Source organism: Rutidosis leptorrhynchoides, chromosome 9 (assembly GCF_046630445.1).
Source record: "Rutidosis leptorrhynchoides isolate AG116_Rl617_1_P2 chromosome 9, CSIRO_AGI_Rlap_v1, whole genome shotgun sequence".
Taxonomy (NCBI): Eukaryota; Viridiplantae; Streptophyta; class Magnoliopsida; order Asterales; family Asteraceae; genus Rutidosis; species Rutidosis leptorrhynchoides.
The window spans coordinates 98533186-98542889 of record NC_092341.1 but is presented as its reverse complement, the minus strand read 5'-3'; positions in this window follow the sequence as shown (position 1 = coordinate 98542889).

Genomic DNA, 9704 nt, shown 5'->3' with positions numbered 1-9704 from the left:
TTTATAAACTCTTATATAGGTAGCTATAATTATATGAATTGAACAAGAGTTTTGGTAAAGCTAATACCTTGATTTAAGAATGGGAAGTAGCTGAATATTAAGAGGATTTCTAGAACTTGAAAGACTCCTTGAAAGGTTGCTTAAAGAATATCAAACTTGGAAGCAAAACTTGAATCAAATGAAAGTGTTCTTGATCACTTCTTATATGGTGTTTATGGATTGTTTTTGTAAATAGTTTTTGTTGTGGATGATGAAGGTTTATTAGAACTTGATGAGAGGATATTATAGAGTGTTTTTAGAGAGAAAGAATAAGAGAATACTTGAAAGAGAATTGAAAGTAGAATGGATGTAAATGTGTGTAAAAAATATACCATGTAAGGCCTTTATATACTACTTGTAATTTGTTGTTTTATGACAAATATCTAGGATAAGTTAAATACCATGAGGTCATGCATGATAAAATAAGATTGATGATGTCATGCATGATATAATACATCAATCATGCAAATTACTATTGGTATATACGAATAGTAAAAACTTTATGTTGTCTTTTTTTTTACTAATATCTAGTATAAGTTAAATTGATGATGTCATGCATGACATAATAAGATTGATGATATCATGCATGACATAATACTCCACTAATACAGATTTTTATTAGTATATATCAATAGTAAATACTTCTAGAAGCTTCGTATAATACGTGTATATATACTGTATGAATACGAGTATGATTCTTGAGAAAAATGAACGAAAATACGAGTATAGCTATCCTTTATATGTTTTTATATATTATTAAGTGTATTTAATACTTTTAAGGTTGTATTTATACTCATAATACATTGTATGTAAATACATTTTAACATAAGTTAATTACGTCGCTTAAATAGTAACATATATATTGTTCGAAAACTCTCTAAATTAGTAGTATGAAAATGTATATATAATACCTTGTTAATATACTTAATGAGATATTTAATTATCATATTTTTAAACTATATATATATATATATATATATATATATATATACATATATATATATACACATATACATATATATAATTAATACAAGTTATGACGTTCGTGAATCGTAGGAATAAAAGGGTGGTCAAATTCTTATATAAAACTCTTTCCGGAGGTTCAAAACTTATTAAAATTCATTGCTTATCAAGTAGAAATTATTAAATCATGTAAATAGTATAATCAAGTAGTCGGAAAAATCTGGGTCATCACACATACCCAACTTTCTTCTTTTCTTCATTCTTGTCTTTTTCACCTTAGAGCCCACCGTCGTCGGACATAAAAAAATGTGTATAAATTTATCTATAAAAGTATAAAGTGTTGAGCAAAAGGCTAAAACATATGTCAGATAAAATATTCTAGTTTGAATATGAATGGTATATTTTGATAAATGACTAAAGAAAAAGTTATGTGTGATCAACTGAATTTAGAAGTTAGTGAATGAGTGGGTTACTAGATAACTTCCTTAGACCATATATAATGGTGATGGGAAGATTGGGGTAATGGGGGTTTTTGTCGGGTATACTGTTGAGTTAGTAAATGTAATGGGGTGATGGCGTGATGAAGTTTGTAGTGGTAGGCGTGTCGGTTGTGTAATGGGTTAGATTGGTCCCACATTTTTATTTGTTTTTTCATTTTTGTTTGAGTTATTATTTTTATTATTATTATTATTATTATTATTATTATCATTATTATTATTATTATTATTATTATTATTATTATTATTATTATTATTATTATTATTATTATTATTATTATTATTATTAGAATTCGTATTATTAATTTTAATAATTATAATAGAGTAAAAAAAATGTAACATCACTTTTATTAAAAAACAAACACGGTTACATTTTTTTAAAACTAAATATTTAACACAAACACAACGATAATTAAGTTAAACATTTGGAAATTGTCCGAATCATCCGATGAGTATAACTTATCATCTGTGTTGTATTGTGGCCCGGAGGGTACATAGTCCTCTTCATCATAGTGTACAACGTATTCGCTCTCATCCCGGAACTCGATATACAACTTGATTTTTCGTTGCGGATCACTGCTCGACCCACAAGCATAGTCCAGTCATCTTCATCTTGAAATAGAGTGGCTAAAACGTTGGGTTCCTTTAAGAACCACACTTGTGAGAATGTAAGAGGTATGTCTTCTTTGAGAAAATCGAGCAGTTCGAACAACGGATAATTTCGGACGTTCATGCAATACTCCCTCTATTCAGAATCAACGTTGGAGTAATTCTTGACCTCACGGTTGAATTCACCCCCAAAGTTAACTTGTATCATAACATTCATTTGAGCCATTTTGGACTTAGTAAATTAAGAAGTTGTAGAGAAGTAAGTGTATGAGGTGTGGTTTGAATACAAATGAGGGCTTGTATTTATAGAGGTAGAATCCAGCAATGCAGCTTTAAACAGAGCATCTCTGGTCAATACAGCTTTAAAAAAGCAATAGTTGAATACAGCTTAAACAGAGCATCTCTGGTCAATACAGCTTTAAAAAAATAATAGTTGAATACAGTTTTAACAGAGTATCTCTGGTCAATACAGCTTTTAAAAAAGCAATAGTTGAATACAGCTTTAACAGAGCATCTTTAAACGAATACACGATTTATTGAAATAAAAAATAACACAATTTTATTGAAAATTAAAATTACACAAATTATTGAAATTCAAAATACAACTAATGACAACTTATCCTAATTAATCATTTAAAGTTCTAAAGTTTGGTGGAAGGCCCCAAATGTGTTCAGTGAGATCATGTCGAAGTTGGTCATGAATGTTTCTATCTCGTATTTCTTGTTCTCTTACATCACGACTTGTAGATCGATTACTTGCGTAGTTAGGATTTGCTTCATTAGTATTAAGCAATTCTTCCTCGAGCCATGTAATGTTAAAGCCATTATCCTGGACTATCATGTTGTGCAAGAGCACACAACAATACAATATTCGTCTCAACTTGTTGACACTATGTGGTCGTCTAGCCATTTGTAAAATATGGAATCTACCCTGAAGAACACCGAATGTTCTCTCGACATCTTTACGTGCACTTTCTTGAAATTGTTTGAATTTTGTACGTGACTCATTGGTTGGTGTCGAGTACGCCTTCATTAATGTTGCCCAAACTGGGTAAATCCCATCCACTAAATAGTAACCATTTATGTAATCATGCAATTGGTGCAGTTCCATTTTTTGATGTCATCGAATAACGAAGATTTGTTCAAAACATTAACATCGTTGTTAGCACCCGCAGCATCGAAGAAAGCATGCCAAATCCACGTATCATATGAAGCAACTGCTTCTAGAACGATGGTTGAGTGACCTTGATGACCGCCAGTATATTACCCTTTCCAAGTAACTGGACAATTTTTCCACTTCCAATGCATGCAGTCGATGCTTCCTAGCATTCTCTTGAAACCATGTTTTTCTTCATAAGCACTATACAAACGAGCTATATCGCTACTCGTTGATTTGCTCAAATATTCATCAACATAAAGTTCTAAAACACACTTACAAAACATATTAAGACATAGTATTGATGTACCTTTCGACATTTGTAAATATTCGTCAAACATGTCTGCTGTTGTACCATACGCCAATTGACGCAACGCAATTTTTTAAATATAGAATGATATTGAATGAAGTGTGTGAAAAAAGGTAAAAGAAATGTGGTATTTATAAAAGAAAAAAATTATATCAAATGGCCATATGACCGTTGCCACAAACACGTGGCTCATGCTCACTGGATATCACCAACATCACCTGCAAGTGATCGCCTCATCGCGTCGGCGAGTTTTTTGGACCATCACGCCCCACAGTGGCGTCGTGGAGGCGTGATGGTGGTGAAAATGGGCTGATCACGCTACGTTAAATCAGGTCTTATACTAATAACCCCAAAATTTGCCGTTCCGATTTAGAAACTCTGTGAAATTCAAATTTGTGAGGATAGTCTCTAAACTTTTACTATATTACACTAGTAGTCCTTGTGCTTTTTAAGACTGTATAATGTGAGGAGTAACCGTTAAACTTTGATAGCAGTTAGGTTGGGGTGCCAAGCACGATAGCTAAACAAAACTAAGGTACCAACTATGCAAAAAAAAAAAAGAAGTTTAGGTGTTATGATACAAATATGAACAAACTATAGATACCAACAGCGTAATATTTTATAAAATATATTATAACTAATTTTATAAACCCGTGCGTTTCATGACATTTGTATAAATTAGTAGTCGATAACGTTATTATGGAGAGTTATCAAATGTATAATACAATTACTATAAAATTTCTTTTACTACCGATAACATTTGTATCGAAAACATAAGTATTGAATACTAACAGATAGATTATAAGCCCATACGTTGAAATCATTTTATCTTCAAATGGAAATTAAAATTATCGATAAAATATTAAACATTAGCCCCTAAAAATTGTTTTAAAACTGATAATTATGAAGAATATTTTATCTACATCTCTATTATATATGTTTTTAGTACAAACTAATTTCATTATGTCAAAATCTCAAACAAATTAGAGCGTACATACATCTAAATATCTATAATGATTATCAAATAACTATTTTAATTTCAATTTACAAACATGAGCCAGTACGTTTATATAATATTATGCACATCTTATATTAACATAATTTTTTAAATTTATGCATAAAGTGTTAATTAATCTTATATTATAATTCATAAATAATATAAATAATATTATAATGTTAATAAAGAAATATATGTTTTATAATTTTTTTTTCATAATAATAATATATTATATGATACTAGTAATAAAATTGTAACATTTATCGTTGTTAATATTATATAATATTTTATGGTAATATTATTTAATATTTTAGGTAATGAAATCTGTTTATTAAATTAAATTAAAAAAATCTACTAATTCAATTAATACATGAAAAATAATTGATAGACTGACATGGTGTTTACACATGGCAAGAATTAATCGAGAATTGACACGTAAGATTGTTGTCAAGCACTTTATATAGTGCATAGATTATAGTTATAATTATAATTATAATAAAACACGGGTTTTAGAGAAAGCTTAAAAAGACAAACCCTAAATGAATAGTAACCTATGCTTATGTTTTGCAAATTGACATATCTACCAATCAAGATTATTCTTTAAAATGTATTATAATAAAACACGACTTTTAGAAAATATTTGAAAAGACAAAATTGCCCTAAATGAATAGTAGCCCATACTTTTCAATTGATAGATAAATAGATAAATATTGTGTCCTTCTATTTTGAAAAAATTACTTAACATGCCATAAGTTTTGCTCCAAGTGATTCTGACTAAGGATGACAATGTGAATCAGATGATGTCGTATCCATATTCATATCTATTTAATTCTGTTCATCCATGTCCATATCCATTCAATTGTTGTTCACCCATTCATCATCTGTATCTACTGGATAAAGCGGGTAAATGAATATCCATCGGATATTAAAAAGATGTTATAATAATTTTTAAAATGCGATGAAAACAAAAACGTAGTATAACAAAAATATATATAACATGACATAATCAAAATATATCCACAAGAATGTATAATCTTTGTCGAAGATAGAACACATTTGTTGAATTTACTATTACACATAGATTATAAAAAACTAAATATGTAATTTATTTGTTTATTTTGTTAGACATACGTGTTTTATTGTAATATATCATAGTTATATAATTATAAGGTTGAAAACAAAAATGTAAATCTAACGGTAAATGCATTTTTAATAGTAAATATATAAGCATATATTTATATTTATGTATTTGTATATGTATTTCGGGTGTTAATTGATATATCCATGTATTCAATTTTTCATACATGTTCATATTCATATCCATTTAGGTTCATTTTTATCTATATACATATCTATTTAGGTTCATTCATATCCACGAAGCGGGTGGATCGGATGGATATCCGCTGAATCGATCGGCCATTGGTATCCCTACATTTGAGGCCACATTAGTGATTGATGAACTATTTCAATCTTCGTTGGCGCTTGATGAAATGTCCCGTTCTTATTGATTAAAAACGTTCCATATTAATTGATTTCGTTGCGAGGTTTTGACCTCTATATGAGACGTTTTTCAAAGACTGCATTCATTTTTAAAACAAACCATAACCTTTATTTCATAGATAAAGGTTTTAAAAAGCTTTACGTAGATTATCAAATAATGATAATCTAAAATATCCTGTTTACACATGACCATTACATAATGGTTTACAATACAAATATGTTACAACAAAATAAGTTTCTTGAATGCAGTTTTTACACAATATCATACAAGCATGGACTCCAAATCTCGTCCTTATTTAAGTATGCGACAGCGGAAGCTCTTAATAATCACCTGAGAATAAACATGCTTAAAACGTCAACAAAAATGTTGGTGAGTTATAGGTTTAACCTATATATATCAAATCATAATAATAGACCACAAGATTTCATATTTCAATACACATCCCATACATAGAGATAAAAATCATTCATATGGTGAACACCTGGTAACCGACATTAACAAGATGCATATATAAGAATATCCCCATCATTCCGGGACACCCTTCGGATATGATATAAATTTCGAAGTACTAAAGCATCCGGTACTTTGGATGGGGTTTGTTAAGCCCAATAGATCTATCTTTAGGATTCGCGTCAATTAGGGTGTCTGTTCCCTAATTCTTAGATTACCAGACTTAATAAAAAGGGGCATATTCGATTTCGATAATTCAACCATAGAATGTAGTTTCACGTACTTGTGTCTATTTTGTAAATCATTTATAAAACTTGCATGTATTCTCATCCCAAAAATATTAGATTTTAAAAGTGGGACTATAACTCACTTTCACAGATTTTTACTTCGTCGGGAAGTAAGACTTGGCCACTGGTTGATTCACGAACCTATAACAATATATACATATATATCAAAGTATGTTCAAAATATATTTACAACACTTTTAATATATTTTGATGTTTTAAGTTTATTAAGTCAGCTGTCCTCGTTAGTAACCTACAACTAGTTGTCCACAGTTAGATGTACAGAAATAAATCGATAAATATTACCTTGAATCAATCCACGACCCAGTGTATACGTATCTCAGTATTGATCACAACTCAAACTATATATATTTTGGAATCAACCTCAACCCCGTATAGCTAACTCCAACATTCACATATAGAGTGTCTATGGTTGTTCCGAAATATATATAGATGTGTCGACATGATAGGTCGAAACATTGTATACGTGTCTATGGTATCTCAAGATTACATAATATACAATACAAGTTGATTAAGTTATGGTTGGAATAAATTTGTTACCAATTTTCACGTAGCTAAAATGAGAAAAATTATCCAATCTTGTTTTACCCATAACTTCTTCATTTTAAATCCATTTTGAGTGAATCAAATTGCTATGGTTTCATATTGAACTCTATTTTATGAATCTAAACAGAAAAAGTATAGGTTTATAGTCGGAAAAATAAGTTACAAGTCGTTTTTGTAAAGGTAGTCATTTCAGTCGAAAGAACGACGTCTAGATGACCATTTTAGAAAACATACTTCCACTTTGAGTTTAACCATAATTTTTGGATATAGTTTCATATTCATAATAAAAATCATTTTCTCAGAATAACAACTTTTAAATCAAAGTTTATCATAGTTTTTAATTAACTAACCCAAAACAGCCCGCGGTGTTACTACGACGGCGTAAATCCGGTTTTACGGTGTTTTTCGTGTTTCCAGGTTTTAAATCATTAAGTTAGCATATCATATAGATATAGAACATGTGTTTAGTTGATTTTAAAAGTCAAGTTAGAAGGATTAACTTTTGTTTGCGAACAAGTTTAGAATTAACTAAACTATGTTCTAGTGATTGCAAGTTTAAACCTTCGAATAAGATAGCTTTATATGTATGAATCGAATGATGTTATGAACATCATTACTACCTTAAGTTCCTTGGATAAACCTACTTGAAAAGAGAAAAATGGATCTAGCTTCAATGGATCCTTGGATGGCTCGAAGTTCTTGAAGCAGAATCATGACACGAAAACAAGTTCAAGTAAGATCATCACTTGAAATAAGATTGTTATAGTTATAGAAATTGAACCAAAGTTTGAATATGATTATTACCTTGTATTAGAATGATAACCTACTGTAAGAAACAAAGATTTCTTGAGGTTGGATGATCACCTTACAAGATTGGAAGTGAGCTAGCAAACTTGAAAGTATTCTTGATTTTATGTAACTAGAACTTGTAAAATATATGAAGAACACTTAGAACTTGAAGATAGAACTTGAGAGAGATCAATTAGATGAAGAAAATTGAAGAATGAAAGTGTTTGTAGGTGTTTTTGGTCGTTGGTGTATGGATTAGATATAAAGGATATGTAATTTTGTTTTCATGTAAATAAGTCATGAATGATTACTCATATTTTTGTAATTTTATGACATATTTCATGCTAGTTGCCAAATGATGGTTCCCACATGTGTTAGGTGACTCACATGGGCTGCTAAGAGCTGATCATTGGAGTGTATATACCAATAGTACATACATCTAAAAGCTGTGTATTGTACGAGTACGAATACGGGTGCATACGAGTAGAATTGTTGATGAAACTGAACGAGGATGTAATTGTAAGCATTTTTGTTAAGTAGAAGTATTTTGATAAGTGTATTGAAGTCTTTCAAAAGTGTATAAATACATATTAAAACACTACATGTATATACATTTTAACTGAGTCGTTAAGTTATCGTTAGTCGTTACATGTAAGTGTTGTTTTGAAACCTTTAGGTTAACGATCTTGTTAAATGTTGTTAACCCAATGTTTATAATATCAAATGAGATTTTAAATTATTATATTATCATGATATTATCATGTATGAATATCTCTTAATATGATATATATACATTAAATGTCTTTACAACGATAATCGTTACATATATGTCTCGTTTAAAAATCATTAAGTTAGTAGTCTTGTTTTTACATATGTAGTTCATTGTTAATATACTTAATGATATGTTTACTTATCATAGTATCATGTTAACTATATATATATCCATATATATGTCATCATATAGTTTTTACAAGTTTTAACGTTCGTGAATCACCGGTCAACTTGGGTGGTCAATTGTCTATATGAAACATATTTTAATTAATCAAGTCTTAATAAGTTTGATTGCTTAACATGTTGAAAACATTTAATCATGTAAATATCAATCTCAATTAATATATATAAACATGGAAAAGTTCGGGTCACTACACTTGACACAGTACATATGCTCATTTGTAGAAGGGATTGGATAAGGCAAAATTTTGAATTAAAGAAGATTGTAAAAGAAAATGTATATCTCATACTAAAGTTCAGTATTCCATTTTAGGATATCCTAAATTAATAGTCCACTTTCACAAATAGAAAAAAATAAGAAGCTTAAGTTCTATTATACCATTAATGTATGTGAATAGAATTAAAGGAGAAAGAAAAAGGTAAGAGTAAAACTGAAAAGTAAACAGAATGTACAATACTTTTATGACATTACTGTACATTAACAATAGAGATTATATTGACTTGATGATCTTGATTTTTGTATGAGGAATTAACAATAGAGATTATATTAACTGATGTTAACTTCTAAAAATACTATTTTCCCCATTCCAT